The sequence below is a fragment of the Miscanthus floridulus genome, chromosome 17, assembly GCF_019320115.1.
Source record: "Miscanthus floridulus cultivar M001 chromosome 17, ASM1932011v1, whole genome shotgun sequence".
Classification (NCBI taxonomy): Eukaryota; Viridiplantae; Streptophyta; class Magnoliopsida; order Poales; family Poaceae; genus Miscanthus; species Miscanthus floridulus.
Genome location: NC_089596.1, coordinates 33,152,676 through 33,172,995, shown reverse-complemented (window position 1 = coordinate 33,172,995; position 20,320 = coordinate 33,152,676). Strand labels below are relative to the sequence as shown.

At 40.9% G+C, this 20,320-nt stretch overlaps 1 long non-coding RNA gene across 1 annotated transcript; it reads left to right on the top strand.

Annotated features, from left to right (window-relative positions):
- Nucleotides 1-5,662: 5,662 nt before the first annotated feature.
- Nucleotides 5,663-6,166, top strand: LOC136516539 (uncharacterized). The gene is made up of 3 exons (XR_010774084.1): nucleotides 5,663-5,797; nucleotides 5,898-5,965; nucleotides 6,070-6,166. It is a non-coding gene; the product is annotated as an uncharacterized lncRNA (long non-coding RNA).
- Nucleotides 6,167-20,320: the final 14,154 nt, after the last annotated feature.

The window sequence follows — 20,320 nt, the reverse complement described above, 5'->3', positions numbered from 1 at the left end:
TTCACTTCCTATTTATGTAAGGGTTCTGTAATAACTGAGACTTGGACTTGTGGTGATGGATGTAATGAACAATTAATCTAGGAGCTGGTTGTACTCTTTTCCTGTTTAGGGTTTCTCACAAGGGTGAGTTTTATCTAAACAGGTTTTTAATGAGGCAGCCATTGCACAGCTCCTACTTAAATTAGTTTTAGTTTCAAAAGTTTGTGTTCTTTGCTATGCTGTGTTCTGATCTATTTTTTATCTTTTGTGAACTTAGTCATTTTAGATCTATTTGAATTGCTATGCTGAGTTCATTGAGGGGTTTTGCCAGTTTAGTGCCTGGGCCGGCACAGGCACGCTGAGCCTGAAGTCGGCACGGCATGACACGGCACGCTTCAGGAATGATAGTGTCGTGCCTAGGTCTGGAGTCAGGCACGGTGGCACGACACGGCACGGCACAGTTCATCAGGCATGCCTAGCGTGTCGTGCTAGGGCGGACTAGTGGCATGCCGGCACGTTTGGAAAACTATACTTAGAAGTCGTTGAAGAGGATAGTATCATATTCACTTTTCACTGGGCTCCATTAACGCCCCCCCCCCCCCCCCCAATTTTGATTTATACAAGCTGAAATGAAACTAAAGCTGATCGGTCACACTTAACTGTTCCAAATGTGCACTTGTAGTAGGATCATCACAATTCACATCAGCCACTTACAATGACAATTTCACTCTTATTAAATAGAGTACCATGTCAGTGTTTTTTTTGTTGTAAAACATACGAACTCTATCATAAAATAAAAGGAGAACGATGAATCATAATCCTAGTTTCTTTGTATGTGGACTCTTACCAAACTCTTAGGCCTTGACAGGACTATATATATACGTGGGAGCATTATGTTGTAATCACCGATCTTGAGGGAAATAAAGAATAGTCTCACAATCTTATGTCTATTTGTTCTTCTACTTTTACCTACTGTGTTTATCATGAGAGATGGAGACGGAGAGGTCCTAACCGCTGGCAACATGTTTTATGACGTGTTATCAGCACGGTAAGCTCTACGTCGACATCGCCGTTGAATTTGCTGCCGATCTTCAACACCGGCGCTTGTGCCGACGTCTCAAGGCGACTACTTCGACGACGTCGACATCCCTGACGTTGTTAGTGGAACGGATCTGCTACCTCTTCCTACTATCCATCTGTACTGCATCGACATGCATGGTCGTCATCAAGCATGCAGTTCTACGATATTGCCAAACGTCCTATGTGCTATGTATCTCCTGATAACTGCCCTACGCGGCAAGTGAAGTAGATCATATTAGCGTCAACCTGACAATGTAAAAGAAAAATATTTATAAAATTGATCTAAAGGATCGGACCAGAGATGGTTCGTGGTGGTTCAATCTACGTGTTTTTTTTATGCCTTGAAGGCCATGGCATGAAGCCAATCATGACACAACAGTTACGTTCATATAGCAACCGTGATGGGAAATTGTCCTCGCATGGACGACATGCATGGCAGCCATCAGCTTTTCAGAGAACTATCGTTGACTTGCACGTCATAGAAGCCGAGCTCGTAGCTTGTATTTGTCGTCGTTTTCCCGCACGAGACGCACGACACAAATATCAATCATGCATGGAGCCGCACTGGCAGGGAAGAAAACGGTAAGGATATTTTCCGACCGTATTCGAAACCGAATCTGTTTAGAGGGATTGAGATCTGTTCGTATCCGAATCCGGATATCCAACATCCGATACCATATCCGTATCCGAATACTCAAATCGCATATTTATGATGTTGATATTCAATCGTATCCTATCCGACATAGTTGACACTATCCGTATTCGAATACGAATCTAGATACAAATATGAAAATAAATATAATATCGGTGATATCCGTCCGTATCCGATCCGTTTTCATCCCTACGCACTAGTATGTCGGTGACAACGAAGCTGACTCGTGTAGAAATCCAACTCAACGAAACCGAGTTGATCTTGGCACCACATAAACGTATAGCGGCCGGCCAGGACCCCGCAGGCCAGCATGTACTACTATAAAAAGCATTTCTAGGGACGACTGATAAGTTTTTGTAGGGGCGGTTTGGCCAGACGCTCATACCGAACCGTCTTTACAAATCATGCATTTGTAGGAGCGGTTCTCAGGCTGTCCCTACAAATCAATTTGTAGGGGTGGCTCTAATTACCAGTCGCCCCTACAAATTGATTAGTAGAGGCGGTTGTAGTACTAGCCGCCCTTACAAATACATGTTTGTAGGGGCGGTTCAATCTAGAACCGCCCCTACGGTACGTTTTTCCGCAAAAAAATTTAAATTTACAATTCAAAATCGTGTTGCCGAACATTCTGAACCGTGTTCGCGTTGCCGAACGCCCCGCGACCAGCGTTCGCGTTGCCGAACGCCCCGCGACCAACGTTCTGAACCACGTTCGCGTTGCCGAATGCCCTGTGACCGCGACTACAAGCACAAAAGTATTATATAAACTATAATTACAAGTCAAATCCATAAGAATATATACAATCCATCATTAAATATATAAATTCCATACACATTGTTATCAACGTCCTTGACCTAGCCTTTCAGTCTCACGAAGGTGTTGGTACTGAGAATTTGTACCTAAGTCAGACTCTAGGTTATGGTAGGTGCCTCTGACGTGTACAATCTGGTCTAATATGAAGTTACAAAGGTCACCGACGAGCACTAAGAGTTGGTCATCCTTGTATGGGTCTCTTTTCATTCCTTTCTCTTCTCTCCACTACAAGAGAACAAGTTTCGGTTTAGTATTTCATACCATATACGAAGTTTTTATACTACGGGTGAAGAGGTTCAAACTTACCCTTAAGGGGTGTCTTCTGTAGGCACCGGTGTTACTCATCATAGAATATATATAGTATCCACAATGTACACTCCCAGATTTCTGTTTGGGGCACTGTGTGTTTTACATATAAAAATGTTAAGTAATGCTTTAGACAGCCATGTATCGAAGTACTGAAGAAGTAAGGTACACTTACCGCACATAGTGTTTTTATAGCCAGCTTTTCCTTCCTTGCTGGATCATGCCTTCCATGATGATTAGTGACATAGAACCTAAATGCCCTGTTCGAATTATTTTAGCAAATACAACTTGTTAGAATCCAAAAGTAAACGTTACAAGTACGTATACAAACATATAAGCTAATGAGGATTGTCGATATGTATACGTCTTGAGAATTGATATGAAGTCTTTGTATGTCACAGTGTCCCTATCTATTGAATCAAAGACCCATGCCATGCTCCTCCAGACATCGACGGCTATACAAATCCAGTGGTTGCTGCATGGATTTAATCATAGAACTAGATAAGCTCTTTTGCATCGAATAAAATATATCGAACAAAGCTTTAAGTATAGAGTTGAACTTACTTGAAGTTGTATGGTAGCCATATAGTAGAGTGTTGTTGGAGATTTTTGAAAGCCAGGGCAATGTATGCCGCAACCTTAAGGGACTCTTCCCTTAGTTTCACCATACGGATGCGCTCTTTCTCCCGAAGAGTCTTTGCAGCAGCTAGCTCTTTGGCATCCAGTGTCCACCGTTTAGGGTAATTAAAATTTGTTTGGGCTATACCTTGAGGGTCTAGATACCCGGCTTTCACACTTGGCATTTGTTTGACAATATGCACTTGCATTCTACAAATCACGGCGTGGGTTAGTTACAACAAAATTCAAATATTACATTCATATCATATCGGGAGGACAAGGACTTATAGGCACCACGTGCGAATTAGATTCATCTCCATTTCTCCCAGGTGAAAGCATATGTGTATGTTATTGAAGTCAAAGACAATTTTCCCGACTATGCTTCCAAATGGGCCGGTGGGGAAGCATGCTTGTATGAGATCTATGCTCGTTGGGAGAACACGTAAGTACCAATCATGGAACCTTCTCATTCCAAGCGGTAGGCGCTGGATGTCCCAGTTTGGTAGGAAGGGCTTGCCTCTTTCATATGTTTTTGAGCAATCCTTTGACCATTTGATGGCATCAACATTTGGATACTGCTTTCCAATTTGGTGGAGTTTGCTAGTGATGGCCTCCTCAGAACCCCGTGATGGGACTTTTTTAACTTGGTTCTCAGGCTTGAACTGGTCATGGGAATACCACTTGGACACCGATGAGACGTCTTTGATCGAAACATAAACTGGCCTTATGTTGATTGGAGTCTTCTTTCGAAGTTCCCATTTAGGCATGTCCTCATCTTCTTGTGCATCATCTTCAGGAGGCACTCGTTCATGTATCGGCTGTGCTTGTTGAGAAGATTATGGCATCTCATCATGCACTTGCTCGGTACGAGCTGGAGAAGGTTGTGGCATCTCATCAGGCACATGCTCACTAGGAAGCGGGGAAGAATGTGGCATCTCAGGAATGTGGTGGTCACGAGACGGTGAAAATATCTCCCCAACCTCAACAACTCGCTCCAAATTTGGAAGAGGGGGAGGCGGCGAAGAAGCAGTCAATATAATGTCCTATTTGTACCAGAGGATGAACTGCCCCATAACGTCTTCGAGTAACACCAGCCCCTCGGGAGTTGCGTAGTCTATCCTCCACTGCATGAACTTGGGCTTCACTATATGCACCTCGACCCTAGTGTAGTCCGATGGTATTTTATTATTGTGGTGTAAGCCACCGGGAGGATGTGCCACACCCGTTGCCACCTCCATCACAGTGTTCTGCCGGCCGCTGAGAAACACCAAGGTGCAACTAGTTGGTTCCCGTATGCGATCGACGGGGGTTGTGGCTGCAGTAGAACCTTGGCTGCTAGGAACTTTCGGAGGGCTGCCAACTAATGCCAGTTTTTCCGGCGGCGTCACTAATATCCGTGGCTCCGTAGACAGTCCTTGCTCCTCCAGCGCCTTCACAACTAGAGTCTTCACTTGGAGCTCAAGACTAGTCTCCCGGTCTCTGCCATGTTTCTTGTACATGTGCCTGTCCTCTTCGAATCCTTGCTTCTAGGTCGTCCTTTTCCCTAGCCCCCTGGTGCGGCCTGTGTGCTCCTTGTTTCCCAAGCCAAGGCTAAGCTCGTCCCTCTCTCTGGAAGGATTGAATGAGCCCTTCTCCTTGTCTTCAACATATTTCAGTATCCTTGATACTGCCTCTTGGGTCTCTGGCTTATCAAACTTAAGATTACTGCTGGATGATTCTGTACTCCTTGCATATATCCAATTCCTTGAGCGTACCTTCAAATTCATCACATCCATATTCCCAGCAGCTGCGGCCTCTTCGTCCATCTTCCTAAACTGCTCTTCCTTGGCATAGTAGCCACCGGGGCCTAGATGATAGTGGTGTTTGTTCCTCTTCGTCAGCTCGGTATTACGGGCACTGAGCTCCAATGCCTCCGGTGAAGTCTTCTGAGCCACGAGCTCCTCCCATTGACTAGGAGTCAGCCATGACCCCATATTATCATGACTGATAAAGAAACCCTGAGTGATAACTGATAACTTGTACAGGGATCTAAGCCACAATTATTTAAGCGGGAATATCCCAAGCTCTTTCTCAAATCTTCAATCATTGAATAACATGTAAAAAAAAATTCTTTATGGCAACAAGATGTACAAGTAAAACCTGTCAAATTTAACCGTTGTCATACTTGCTAGTGCCATTATATTAGTTCATTCATGACAACTTGCTAGTGCCATTATATTAGTTCATTCAAGAAAGTGAATAGTTGTTCAATTATCATGTAAAATAACTCAATTTATTTTGCAGTAATCTAGCACATAATAATATTAGCGGCGAAATCCCACAACATCTACTTCAGGCGGCTCATTACAAGTATGTCATATAACTGTGGAAAGCAGATTACAGAAACAAAATTCATCATTTCATGTGTGCTACTTTATAGTATCCTTAGTAGATGATTTTTGCTTCCCAGCTTTACAGGCAACCACTTGAATTGTGGCCAAAATTTATTTCCATGTGAAGGAGGCAGCACAAGGACAGGTAATTACTAGAAAAAGTGGTAAACCATAGTGACAAATTGAGACTAAATTTGGAGGGAAACTGAGGGCATTTTTCTCAAAATGAATGCTTTCTAATACATTCAGGTGGGTCAAAAAATTCCAAGCTAAAGGTGGTTATTGGAAGCATTGCTGGAGCAGTCACTCTTTTTGTCACAGTAGTTCTAGTTTTGCTATGGTGGCAAACAATGCGTTACCAGCCTGAAATCTTCATTGACGTGTCAGGTCTGTCACTATGTTTGTTAAATAATTACCATAGTGGTAACTTTCAATGAGGAAAACATATTTCCACAGATTGAAATGGCTCAATAAATTAAGCATTCTGAAAGAAAATATCTAACTTCTTTTATTTGATAAAAGACAAACATGTTCAACAATTCCAGGTCAGAATGATCATATGCTTGAGTTTGGGCAAATAAAGAGGTTCTCATGGCGGGAGCTTCAGATTGCAACCAACAATTTCAGTGAACAGAATGTTCTTGGCAGGGGTGGATGGCACATTTGATTTTTGTAAATTTCTATCACCTAGCTCAAATGACCTGATGGAACTTTCTTTTGAGGATCTCAAACTGAGAAACAGAAAAGATATTGATGGCACACCGAGATTGCTCCGCAAAGGAAGAAAGGGGAGAGAAGGGAGCGGGCATACCTGGTGGGTGACCGTCGCCGGTGAAGAGGTGGCGAAGTGGGGCGGGGTTCGCCCAGCCGTTGGAGGGGGCGCGCGGGTGCGCCGCCGGTGGAAACCCTAGGACGGGGAGGAGCAGGCGCGCGGGTGCGGAGAGGGCGCGCGGGTGCGGGGAAGGGGCGCGGGCTGGTGTCGGGACAGGTCCGGGAGGCAGCGTCGGCGGGGCAGCCTGACGGCGTCGGCGGAGAAGAGAGCGTCCAACAACAGACAACACTCGTGCGCCCTTGGATTTATAGTCGGGGTGATTTGTAGGGGCGGTTCCTGATCCAACCGCCCCTACAAATGCATTTGTAGGGGCGGTTCCTGATCCAGCCGCCCCTACAAATATTTTTTATTTTTTTAAATTATTAATTCTGTATTATAAAAATAATTGTGTATATATAAAACAATTGTGTATATGCAATTGTGACCAAAATAAAAGTAATATAAAAACAATTGTGTATATGCACAAATATAACATTTTGTATTATTCTATATATGAAGAAATATATATATATATATATATATATATATATATATAAACAATTGTAGTAAAAACAATATAGAAAACAAAAAAACAAAAATTAAAAATTTAAATTTTAAAACTTCGACTATAATTTTATGACATTAAATGAAATAAAATAAAAATGTTGTAAACATAAAAGTTGTATAACTCATCAACATGTACAACTTTTATTTTGGTCATCTTGTCACGTGACTTTGTTTGAACGATTCAAATTTTGAAATTCAAACAATTTCAACTTGAAACAATATTTTGAAAGAGTAAATGATTTCAGATGAAAAACTCATGAATACCAAAGTTGTAGAACTCATCAATATGTACAACTTTTATTTTGATCATATTTTTATTTGACCAAATTTGAACAGTTGAAATTTTAAATTTCAATAATTGGCAACTTCAAACAAGATTTTGAAACATTAAATGATTTCAACAATAAAAGTCTTGAACATAAAAGTTGTTAAACTCATCACTATCTACAACTTTTATTTTGGTTACTTCTTCATGTGACAAAGTATTAGTAAACATTATTCATAAATTCACATATGACTCATAGTTTTTCCTGAACTATACGAGAAACATGTTGATTTGTGAACAATGTTTAATATCACTTTGTCAGATGAAGAAATGATCAAAATAAAAGTTTTAATATCACTTTGCCAGGTATACCGGGAGGAGACAGAGCCACGGGCAGCAGGTTCAGACCCGTTTGGATGGGCAATGAGACCCGAACAATGTTTAGGTACGTAGACGAACGTTATATAAGTTTAAGAATCGGGATGACATACTTGTATAAGTTTAAGGACCGGTAGCGAACTTTAATCAAAGATCTAATATTGGCATTAGGAGGAGAGAAAGCCTATTTTGAATGTCAAATATTATTTCCACAGAAGGTAAATGATCGCAAGAGAAAATATTCCTTAAAGCTTGAAGCAAAAATAGTATCATGCACTAAATTAAACAATAGTTTGACTAATGCTCTTGTGAAGCATGAAGCGGAGTATATGCTAGATATTTTTAAAAATGAGAGGTGTAACTTGAAGTTACAAACCAAAAGTTATGTTTACTAGTAGTAAACTAAATATTATATACTATCAAGCTATAATCTATGGGGATGTCTTTGGATTCTAGTTTATTGTATATTTATCAAATAAAATAAGAAAAAACTCCTCCATTCTCACGAAGAGAACACCTCATGAAGAAGGTTAAGCACCTCATGAAGAGGATTATCACGAAGATGAAATCCAACACACTAAGCGCGTGCATCATTAGTGTTGGATATGCAGAACAACAAATCATCTCTTGTTTGAAAAATAATAAAGAGACAGAATAATCTCATATTATGAGAATATTAGGGAGAAAATAATAGTTGTCGACAACGCTACCTGTATAATTGCAAATATTTATCTTATGAGAACCCGGATCCGAAAAATAAAGTCTATGGCAAAGTCGACTGTAGCGATTATATCGGGTCAATGAAGAAAGTAATTGAGGTTGAATCTCCTACTAAGAAGAAATAATTGTTCTGCTATATCTCTGGCAAATGAAATGAATGAATATGGAATATGCAGTTAATAAGTGAATTATGAAAATCTATATAATTCCTAAAGAATATAAATCACAACATATGAAAATTAAATCTTATACCAAGTATTAAGAAGTCTAAGGTATAATATATTCCTAAATGAATATTGAAGTCTCCAGAAAAGCATATCCTATAAGGAATAGTCATTGAATGACTTTGTAGTGAATAACACTATCTCCTTGTGTATATCACATAATAATTTCTCATAGAAGAGAACTATTATTCAATAAGAATGAGAACATCCTTGAAGGATTTACCAGTCGATTCTTAAATAAACATCAGTAATCCCTGAAATGAATGTAGACCCAAGAGAATAAAAATGAGGAATCGAAACACCATGAAGGTGTCGTACAAACACTCAGAAAAGTGTATATTGTAAAGCTAGCAATAAAGTGATCATATCCTCTAAATACCATAGAAGGTATAAGAATAGTGGTGATTTTGGCAATTGAATTATCCCCTAAATGCGAAATGCGAGATTACATTTATTATTTAGTGGTTTAATCAAAATCTCGAAGATTTGTAGAACATACAATTTAAAAATCCACTAAGAAAGAATTATAAGTATTGAAACTCTAGTATGAGTTTGATGCCCTATCTAGAAGATATTGAATATTGTAACTTATTTATCTCCATAATCCTCTGAAAAGATTTATTATCCTGAAGGATTTTTTTTGTTTTGCACAACTAATAAGTGGTCATTATGCATGAAGCACATTGCTCTTGTTTATACTCATATTATAATTCATAGAAGAATTATGAGCCAACTTTTGAAAGAAGTATTGTGGTACTGCATATCATTGTTAAGCATACATTTATGAAAAGTGTGGTTCGAACAATGATGTTCAAAGGATGGCTTTTATGAGGGAGAGCAATTTGATTGAATCTACCTCAAAGGTAATTAAAACCACTAGAATTACAAAGATCAAGTAGATCATATTTGCTAAAACATTGAAGTTTATGCATTTATCATGAAGAAAAATATCTATTCATGAAGAATATAATATTATGAAGAATACATGACCAAAAAGGTTAAATGTTGTACCCTTTTTTCCCATGTGAGTTTTTACTTGAAGGTTTCTCCCATAAGGTTTTTAATGAGACAACATGTGCAATGTAATTAACGAATGCGATGTACTCTTTTCTCCGAGAACTGTTTTTTCCAGTGGGTTTTCAGATGGAGTTTTTAACGAGGTATGTGCATATCATGGTAATCGTCCAAGGGGGAGTGTTGTAAAACATACGGACTCTATCCTAGAAGAAAATGAGAAGGAGAAATCATAATTCTAGTTCATTTGTATGTGGGTTTTTACCAAACTCTTAGGCCTTGACAAGACTATATATACGTGGGAGCTTTATGTTGTAATAACCGATCTTGAGAGAAATAAAAAATAGTCTCTCTATCTTATGTCTATTTGTTCTTCTACTTTTACTACTGTGTTTATCATAAAAGACAGAGAGGGAGATGTCATAACCACTGATAACATGTTTTATAACAATTATGTGGTAAGAATGTAGTTGAAAGAGATGCAAGGGGTTTCATTTATATTAGATAAAACGACATGTAATTTTTTTTCCCAGTATAGTTTTATCCTATGCATGTATTGCTACCGTCCCTGCCTGTTCAACGGCCCTTTAGATAGAGTGACAATCGTCACAGTTTATAACAGAACCTAACACAACCAATTGTTATTTCAAACGGTTGTTGTCACCTATGTGTAGGATTTTTTTGTTAACTATAAGTTGTGCTCCTTTACATTGATTTCTGATATGGAACTAAACCTAACAATAAAGAGAGAATTACATGTATGGCCTCTAAAAAACTATGTCTTCGTTCTATGACCTTTTTTTCGAACTTACCTATGGGGCCCAAAAACGAATTTTCTTTACTTAAATGACCTTGCGTCTACTTTGCTAGTGTGTTCCGTTAGCTCTCCCTTCTACTTTGTGTGAAATATCTAAGTTACCCCTTCCTGTCTAACTCCTTCCATTCTGTTTCTCGCTACAGAAACAGTGGCGGCGCCAGGGGTATTCCCGTGTATTCCATAGAATACCCATGATTTTGGAGACAAAACAAATATGTATATACATATGTATAATTGTATAACATGTATAGTTGCTAGATGTTGCAAATATAAAGCCCAACAGAAACCAGCGACTCACAGCCCACCGAATATGGCTTCCTGGCAGCCGCTCGCAGAACACCGTTGAAACCGGCTTATATACCAGCCGAAATGGGCGGTAGCTGCGCCCAAGCCTAGCGACCGGCGGCGGCGGCGAGCCGGCAACGCGCCGACTCCGCGGCCACAAGCCCGGCGTTGCGGCAACCCGTGACGGCCATGGTTCGGCTCCGGCTTGCTGCTAGTAGCTTTGATGTTTTGTAATTTTTCTTAAGGCACTATGCCACTATGTTAGCTTGTACTTTGTTTATTACTATTGCACATTTGTATGCATAAAAAAAATTATGTACGTGGAATACGCAGGAGCGAAATCCTAGCTCCGCCACTGTACCGAAAGAAGCCCGAGCGACTGGAGGCCGCCGCGCGCGCATATGGAGGAGGGAGCCGAGGAGCGGCCATCGGGCTGCAGCCTGGCGCCGGTGGCGGCTTTGGCGGCGCGGGAGCCAGCGGATCCGGGCCCCGGCTGCCCGACCGGCCACGCCCGGTGCGGTCCGCGCACAGGAGGGAAGCCTGACGGGTCATTTGGCGGCGCGCGTATGGAGGAGCGTGGAGGCGACGACCAATCCAGCCATGTGCCGCCGGTGGCTTCGGCGGCGCTGGATCCAGCGGATCCAGGGCGTAGCTGCCCGACCGGCCACGCCCGGCGTGGTACGCGTGGCGCAGCTGCCCGACTCGTTCGCCGTCGCCACATCCACGCAGGGGAGGATGTCGTCCAATGCCATGTGTGCCTGCGGGTGGGCCATCTACAGCCTTTTCGGCTGGCTGAACTGGATCGTGGATTATTTACTGCTGGCTGGTTTGACTGATTTAGTGTGAAAAAAATATTGTTCCAACTTATAATCTACGATCGTATATTATCGTTTACGGCCTGCCGAACATGCTGCTAATCTCTCATCGCCACTCACGTGTCCGCCACCACGCTGCCACGCACGGAACGGCCAGTTCTGTCAGCGCCTGAACGATGCGTGCTGCAATTGCATTGCATGTCCAGAATTTCAGAGAACAAAGCTTACTTGTGCAAGAGGAGGAAAAGGCCAGAACTGATGATGGTATTGGTGAGAAGGATCCATGCAGCGATCACCAGTCTGCAGAGGTATGAGAAGGATGAGAAATTGACATGAACAATTGTGACATGACGGGCATTCCTGTAATAACTACTTAAATGGAGACGAGAAACCGCAACCCCACTATAGCCAACACTGTAAAAAACAACAAAGAAGTTCAGAAAACTCAGATCATGAAACCAGAGGGCTCCGGACTCCTGTAGCTGTAAGCAGATTATGTATCTTATTATGTACTATTATGTGTGACATTATTGTGCAATATTAGTCCAAATTTAAGACAGGCAAACTAAACTCTACATTTTGTTACTTCATCGGAGGTAAAATCATCATTTTACCCATCACTTAACACCATTAAGTGGCTGAAATGGACAGAAGGCCATATAGGTAAGAGATTTTCGTTTTCAGACCTTATAGGTAAGTTCAGATAAAAAGAAGCCAGTGGAGGAAGATACAGTTTTTCGGAGGCTATACATGTAATTCTCTCAATAATAAATTGACTAAACTACTCTTCTACTTTAACAACTATAAAGTGACTAGTCTTCAACAAATTAAGGATAGCCTCAAAAAGCACTAAAATGGCTTGCACTATTGACCCAAAGGCATGTTCGTTTGAACTTATCAGCCGGCTTATCAGCTAGAATCTACGGTATTTTTCTCTCACAACAAATTAGCTTCGGCCGGTTTTAATACCAGCTAAACAGTTGTCTCGGACGATAACAATCACGTAAAGCGATTGACAGCTTAACTAGCTTGTACGAGAAACTAAGAGCTGAAATTGAGGAGCTCGCAATGTTACTGACAATCAAATGTCTAATGGAGCACTAAATTTTGACAAAGTCAGAGCCAATAGAGATCATTCTTAAAAATAGAAGATTCACGTGGAGTAACATGCCGTGAGTACGGCGCTCAGTTTACTTATGGCCAACTTGCTTTTTAGTCAACTGTCTATTGTTCATACAGTTGCATGAACTGACCGTAGACTTGATAACTGCTAACTATGGTACGGTACACAAAGTTTTTTTTATAACAGTACGGTACACAAAGTTGACAAGCAAGAGATGGCACTCGTCATGGTCACCGCTTCGGTCCCTGTGCATCTGCTATCTCGGAGCCAGCTCGCGCGCTGTTCATAACATTTACCTGTTGGAGGTATTGCGTGAACAACAAATGTTTCCTTGGAGAACTTTATTCGTTTCAGTTGTATAATAAATCAACATATGTCTACTATTTTTGGGTTGTCACCTCAAATTTTAGCATGGATGGATTTCACTGAGTGGGACCCATTAGTTGGTCCAAAGGCTAGAACTATATTCCTTCGCGGCACATTTGGAACTTTAAAACAGCATTTGCTATTTTGGAATAGAGGGGGTATAAATTGTGCGCATCTAATAATATGTTAGCTGAGTGGATCACACACTGTCACTTACCCGCTTAAGCTTTCGCTCTTGTTTTGTATAACAGAGTTAACCCGCGTTAGTGAGATGAGCTCTACAAGTCTTATATGTTGGTTTAAAACAATCTTGAAAACTAAGATGAAACTAAACCCGTACAACCTCACATCAACACACATAGGTTAGAGTAACTCCAAGAGCCTCTTTATATCCTTCATAATTGTTTAGAACAGAGATTTTGTTGGAAAATAAATACCCTCCAACAACTTCTTTAATTAGATCTCTAAAAATAATCATCTTCTATTCTGGATTTTTCGCTAGCCAAGATGGAGTCATGAGTGCACACAAGATATAGATCAACCGTTTGGAGGGTGGAAAGATACAAAGAACGATTTTATTCAAATGGCTCTCCAACTAATGATCTAGTTAGAGAACGTGTCTAAGAAATAGGGATGAAAACGGATCGGATCGGAGAGGATAATGGCTTTCCCATATCCTAATCCATTTTTTCTTCTCGGATTCGGAGCGGATCGGGTATTATACGGATTCGGATACCAATATGGATTTTTTAGGATGTCAGAAATGGCACGGATTCGGACCGGTGGCGGAGCAGAAGCGGACTTTTTTAAGTCGGGTACTATTTGCTTACATGTTGTTTTTTATGATAAGAAACAATTCATTAACCAAAGTCATAAAGCATTCATTAACCAAAGTCATAAAGCAGCAATACAACTCGAAATAATCACCATCAATCCACCACTTCAATTTACGAGCTTACAAAATTAATACAAGTTCTCAGTTTGGGCAGATTTATATTCTTGCCGCTTGGGCTCCTTAAAATATTCAGATTATCCTATTATAAGCGTCGGATAATCCTACGTTTAATTATCGTATAATCCATATCTGCTGGATTTCGTCAATCTCATATTCTACACCGCATCCGCATATAATCGGATTCGGATTATCCACATCCGCATGGATATTAAAAACACTTCTCCGTATCTTTAAATTCGGATTCGGAGCGGATCAAGCGATCGGAGTAGAGGATTATCCATAACACTTTCACCCCTACTAAGAAAGATGTTCTATGCTGCTTTTTTTTTTTTACAAAGATGTTCTAGGCTGCTGCTTACTCGAGCTGAGTCGTAGTAACCATGATGCAGAAACCAGCACAGGCAGGGCCGACGAGACCAAACGCTCGCCACTGGCAGCACGTGGGCCTACGGGCCCATTAACCAAACGAGTTATTTGTTTTTTTTAGAATCTCCTAACGAGTTAATAAGGCCGCCAATGATGATAGCGGTTTTAATTTTGCCCAACAAGTTGTTACTGTCCATCTCCATCCTCAGCTTACTCCTACTGTACAAGACCTATTCGATTTCTATGGAAAAGTCAAGGGGACATGATAACTTTTTATATATAAAAACTACAAGAGTGTAAATTCATATTCCAAGATGCTTTAGCTAATACAACTCCCCCTGGCTTCTTTTTTTGGGACATCTTAAGACTTTAATAGTTATACCGGAACCATCGATCCATTCCTCTTAAACTATATTAACAATCCCTACAAAATAGATAACATGTTAAAAGATTCATGATAATAATAATGTGCAAATATATTAACACAAAGTGATATGAATGTTGTTCGAAAGCAATTATAAAATCTTAATCCGATCGACCAAGCCAAAACAAAAATATACAATCCTTGTACTGTAGCAAGGGTGACAGTGCCAATGTATGCAGGCTATGCAGCTAGATTTAGAACAGAGTGAGAAACCAGCACATGCACTTATTTACATGTTTGTATTCTCTTTGATTTGGCTGGAAAGATTGCTAGAAATAGACACGATGGTTTTATTCATTTTATTAGGAATGAAACCGGCAAGCGGCACTGACGATTGATCGCACTAGCTTGCTGCAGGTCGATCGTATGAAAACAAAGCATCCGTTTGAAGAAAATTGAAGCAGCTGAAGGCCGACGCGGCTGCATCCGACAGCACTAATATGGTCAGATATTTTTGCTCTTGTTCGCATGCACCAGCATATAAAAAAACCTTATCTTGTGCGCTAAAGCCAGACGAATGGACAGTCACCAACAAAATCATGCATGCATTATGACATCTATCAATGTTTCGGAGATGTGGGCGCAACTCATGCAATATACATCAAATTCGACCTTTGTTCATCGTTCGCACACAACCAGGAGCCACTGATAATAATAATCGTAATAACCCATATCATATAAATTAATAAACAGTGCTCACAGTTGAAATATTGCCATGAACGTGCTCATAGCGCGGTGGTAACGTGTATGCGTGTGTAATTCTCGGTAGACGTGTTTCAAGATTTCTCTATCAGTTTGAAGGGACCGACGCCTAAGAGGGGTGAATTAGACAACTTAAAAATTTTAACTCTAAACTATGATCTCTTTTTCTAACCTTAGCAAAATCTATGTAAAAGATAAACTATCTAAATATGCAACTACGGTTTTGCTAGTGTGTTACTATCTCTACCGCAAAAAGAGTAATACAATTAATGTAAATGCGGAAGCTAAAGAGCAAGGTAGAGATATGCAAACTCTCGTCGATGACTCCGGTATTTTTACCGAGGTATCGAGAAGCGCGCAAGCTTCCCCCTAGTCCTCGTTGGAGCCCCTCGCAAGGAATCCCTCGCAAGGGCCAAGCTCCCGGTCAGGATAACTCCGTGGATAGCCTCGGGCCTTCCCCACGCGCAAGTGGGTCTCCGATGTGCCTCTCGGCAAGCCTCTCCCGGATGCTCCCCGCCGTCTTCACTATCAAGCTTCCGGCCGAAACGTCGCGGGCCTTGTTCCCTACGGTACACGGTGGCGGCCACACCACAAACGCGGTTGGTGTGATCTCGCAAGACTTCAAGCCCCTCCGATGTACAACACTTGTGCTCGCAAGCACGGGGTGGCAAGAGGTATGCAAACCTCACTAAACACTAGGCATAAACCTAGAGCAAATGCATAAGCGGTGGTCTAATCAACCTAAGCACTTCGCAAAGCACTTATGCTAATCACCTAATAAAACACTAAGCACTATGTATGTGGAGATCACTAAAATGGTGTATCAACACCCTTGGTATGTTTCCTCAGCTCCACCCTACTCAAATAGCCGGTTGGGGTTGTATTTATAACCTCCACTAAGAAAGTAGCCGTTGGGGTCGAACTCCCGTGAACCTGCTACTGATCGGATGCTGAATCGTCCTGACCGGACGCGTCCGGTCGTCCTGACCATTGAGCCAGCAATATACTGATCGGACGTTGTCCAGCGTCCGGTCGCCTGCCACCGGACGCGTCCGGTCGTAGATTTGCCGCTCTGGAACCTTTCTGTACTTGATCGGACGTTGCTGTCCTGCGTCCGGTCGGTTGCCGCCAACGTCCGGTCCAGTGTCCAGTCGCCTGTCTGCCGAGCCACTTGCCCAGCGTCCGGTCGCAGCGTCCGGTTGCTTGTCCAGCGTCCGGTCCTGCATCCGGTCACCACAGTGAGCTCATTTCTTCGCGATCTTGCATACGGCTTGGTTTCAATCTTCATGCTTGGACTTTGCTTAATCTTTTGGGTCTTCTCTTGTGCTCCTAAGGTCTTGCTTGAGGTGTTGATCATCGGATCATCACGTCGCCTTCGTCCAAGTTACGTCTTGCACCCTATTGAACTACAAAACAACCACTTGCAAATTCATTAGTCCAATTTGGTTGTGTTGGTCATCAAACACCAAAATCCAAAGTAAATGGGCCAATGGTCTATTTTCCTTACAATCTCCCCATTTTTGGTGATTGGTGGCAACATGACCAAAGCAAGCAAATAATAAGAATTTGGAAGTTAAGAATTACCTACTTGCTAGGATGAAATGCAAAGGGCAAGGTTATATGATACTAATTGACAGATACGAATTAAAATTTTACTTAAAAGCTTGTCTTGCCCTTGCAAATGTCCACATGTGATATTATGGATTAACGCCTAGCTTTCTAAAAAATTCTCCCATTACTTAGACTAACCCATAATTCACTTTCCTCCCTTTCTCGGACCATTGCCACTTGTAGACATCAACTTGATGCTTGCCTTTGGTCCTTCAAATTCTCCCCCTTTTGAAAAGGAAGACATTAGTAGCACAAGGGAGGGGCAAATTTCGTGATCCTTTGTGTAGAGAGTGAAATGGATCACAAAATTTGACTCTCACATTATATAGACTAAGCTCCCCCTAAATATATGCATACATATGGTAGAAAGCAAAGCATATGCATAATTAGCAATTTATTGTATAAGAGAGTTTAATCTATATAATGCATGGAGAAAGCATATAAATATGCAATGAAATCAACATGATGATGCTAATTTGAAGAATGATGCTTAACTCCGGGGACTCCAATTTCCTTACAATGAGACTACTACACATGTGATAGGTTTGAAAATTGATATCATTTGAACAAGTGTTAGTCTCAAAGCATCCAAGTTGTAGAATTGCTCCCCCTAAATATGTGCACACAAATGTGGAACACTTTGTAGGAATCATGCACATTGATTTTAGAAACAAAATACCACTTGAAAGATGACTTCTCATGAATGTGAGAATCATTTTCAAAAATGATATTTGGGAGAGATTATCTACAGTTTGTACTTTGGCATATATTAGATAAACAAAAGTAGGACAAGCTATGTGCCGTGCTCCTAAATAAATTTAAACCATATAGGTTTGCTCCAAGGGTTGACAATGAAACCGAGCAAGCCTACCATATGATATACCTATTGAATGCATGACAAAAGATTTAAGCATGTAAATGCAAACATAGGCATGAAAGATAACTAGATGCTTTAAGAGTATATCAATTGTAAAACAATGCCAATTGAAATGAATACTAAATAAAAGTAATGACATCTAGTTACCTAACATGGGAAGGGGAATTTGGGTCCATAGTATTAACTAACCTACTTAGCAATGATTTTGACCATCATGATGCACCCCATTAAATGCACCCATACTTTGCCAAGTCTCCAAATTCCCCAATGTCCGACGGACTTCTTACTTTCCTTTCGGGATCCAAACCTTCTTGGTGCTCTTCATGTTTGAAATGATTTCCTTTGGCACCCAAAAGCATTTGACCCCATTATTGTTGGCTTGCTTGTTCACCTTGATGGCCACCACCTTGTCATTTTCCTTCTTCTTCAAGAGATAAGGTGTGGAGGCCTTCTTGTCCACCTTGTTGGTGTAGGTGTTGGAGAGCTTGCTTGTTTGCTTTTTCTCCTTCTTTGTTCCTCCCCCATTCTCCACCTTGCACTCATAGGACTTGTGACCTTCCTTGTGGCACACGTAACAAACCACGGTTTGTCCTTCATCAAGCTTCTTCACTCCCTTGACGGTGTTATCTTGATGAAGTTGGGTTTGCTTCGCCTTGCCTTTCACTTGAGTCAAGTCCTTGGTGAGACGAGCTACTTCTTGCTTGAGTTGCTCATTCTTCTTTGCAACCTCTTGTGTACATATATCTACAACAACTTTCTCAACACAAACTTGGTTGCACAAAGGTGAGTCTAAACATAAATCATTGCAAGAAGTAGAGGCATCCTTTTTAGACATGTTAAAGATAGAACTTTTCTTTTCAGATACCTTGGTTGTGCTAATGGCTTCAAGATTAGCAACTTTATTAGTTAGCTCATCACAATATTTGCACATGGTTTCCATTTTAGCAAGCAAACTATTATATGCTTCTTGTGAGCTAACTAACCTTTCTTTTAATTTTTCATTTTTCTTTTCAAGTTGCTCATCATTGATTGTGCATGCATTTGTTGTTGCACTAGCCTCAAGTATCTCAATTTTAGTAGATAGTTCAACATTGAAATTAGCAAAGTTCTCATATTGTTCAAGCAAGGTTTTGTATATTTTTTGTGAACTATCTAGCTTTTTTTTAAGCTTTTGAGCTTCTTTTGTTGACTAGTGCAAACTTTAGCAAATTTTAGATTTTCTTGCATAAGTTCATGATAAGAAGGCATATCATCATCACTATCACTCTCACTGGAGGAAGAGCTTTCGTTACCTCATGCCATAAGGCACACACGAGAAGAGCTAGATGATGAGTGCTTACGGCCTCGTCTCTTGTGATGAGGTTCTTCTTCATTTGAAGAATCGTCCCATGATCTTATCGACATGAGGGCTTGGTTCTTGCATGCCTTCTTCTTTGTCTTGGGTGTGGGCTTGTTTGGACAAACTTCCATAAAGTGCCCCAACTCGCCACATCCATAGCATCCTCTCTTTCTTTGTTCATTTCTTTGATTTGAGAAAATGAAATCTTGAATTTGGATGGGCACACCCTTGACATTGAGCCTTTGGATCATCTTCTCCACATTGTTGATCACTTTGATTGATTCTTCATCAAGATCGGAGGTGGAGGAGGAAGATTGATCATCACTTGAATCTTCATCATCATCATCATCATCGCCCTCATCTTCTTCTTCATCTTCACTTGAGGAACTTGAGCTTGAGCTTGTCTCAACTTGCTTGCCCTTCATCTTCTTTTTCTCGCTACAAGCGAGAGCTTTGCCTTTGCTTGATGAAGAAGCTTCTTCTTGACCTATCTTATGTGACATTTCAAATGCTACCAACTTGCCAATGACTATACCCAGGGTCATGTTGCTCAAGTCCTCCATGTTGTGAAGGATGGTGATGATGCTTGCATATTTCTTTTATGGTAGCACAGAGATGATCTTCCTCACGATGTCCGCATCATCTAGCTTTAATAATCCTATAGAATGGAGCTCATTGATAATTAGATTCAAACAAGAATACATATCACGAACAAGCTCATCATCATTCATAGTAAAGGAGTCATAGTTTTGCTTTGCTAGACAATGTTTTTGCTCACGGACATTGCTTGTGCCGTCATGGAGCTCTTGGAGTTTTAACCAAATTTCATATGCCGTATTTA